Source organism: Sinocyclocheilus anshuiensis, unplaced genomic scaffold (assembly GCF_001515605.1).
Source record: "Sinocyclocheilus anshuiensis isolate Anshui unplaced genomic scaffold, SAMN03320099.WGS_v1.1 scaffold465, whole genome shotgun sequence".
In the NCBI taxonomy this organism is placed as follows: domain Eukaryota; kingdom Metazoa; phylum Chordata; class Actinopteri; order Cypriniformes; family Cyprinidae; genus Sinocyclocheilus; species Sinocyclocheilus anshuiensis.
This window is the reverse complement of record NW_015539898.1, coordinates 1,754,785-1,756,166: the sequence shown is the minus strand read 5'-3', so window position 1 is coordinate 1,756,166 and position 1,382 is coordinate 1,754,785.

Here is a 1,382-nt window from a genome sequence, read left to right as displayed (position 1 = left end):
AACATTTCTGTTCCTTATTTCACAGATTATGACACTGAGAAAAAAAAAACGGAAGCAGTGCATATGACCTTACATTTTCACTTCCACTTTTTTTAATAAGTCACATACAAAATAATATTTCCCCTTGGCATGGTTTTAAACAGATCAGTACTGCGGGTTTTATAATGCACAGTAAAATTAAAATGAGTTTTAATGATCAGAAGTATCGTCATATGCTTATGTGGAATCTTGTCATTTACCTAAACAGAGTGGTACAGAATTTTCACTTAGTATTATTTTGAATATATAATTAAAACTTATAGATCAACTGTAATATTTCTACCATTTCTAAACAATGTATTTACTAAACGGGGCCATGACCCATGAGTATTTTAAAGGAATAAAAAGTCAGAAAGTGGAACTGAAAGGAATAATACAGTATATTTTGTCTTAAGTACAATCTAGATTCAAACTAACAACCAGCCGGAAAGTCAGATGGTATAGTATCCACCGATCGCATAACATCAGAGAAAAAATCACAGTAGGCACACTTTTTTTCTTTGCGTAGGATGTTGCTTAGTAGTTCACCCTATAAACAGGCTATTCGCCTGGGCTGCGTTCAGCGCCGACAAAAACGGTGCAAAACGTTTTTTTAAACGGAAACGGTGGTGCGTTCAACACCCTGTTCTGATGACGCAAGAGTTGCAACTATGGCAGGCTGAGAAGGCCATTCTTTGTTCTTGAAGAATTTTCGGAGCCTGATAAAATCGGTATATTGTGGAAACTGTGGTTCCTATTTATTGTGATCCAACATTTGCCTCGCATTTCAGGATGAAAAGACAAACATTTCAGGTGAAGGATAATCCACTTTCTTACCTCCGAGACTGTGTTATGATCCATATGACCGTATTATTTTAATTGTGAGTATTGGGCTTATCATTATTGCTGATCACTGTTGTTGTGCTATGATATTGTAATATTTACCATTATATAATCAGAGGGGTATAGAAAAGGTTATGAAAGTGTCACTCCACAATGTGTACAATAGCAAAATATATAAATATGTATAGTATTTTATGTTACATTAATCAGTATTTAGCACACCTTCCTAAGGAAAGGATATGGACCAGAAGACATTGCAATTACTAAATGATATTTAGACAGACTTAAAGAAGTTCCAAATCTATACTTGTGCCCTTATTATTTCAGTTATTTTGCCTTTAATGTAAATAAACATGTGCAAACAATATACTTGCTCTTGTGAATTTATTTGGATGTTAATTACATTGTGCGAGCTGTCTCTTTAATAATGGTTTATATACATGCTGCTGCTGATTGGGCTGACATGTTTGACACACCCACCAAACAAGAGAAAACGTTGCACACCGTTTCCAGGAAACATG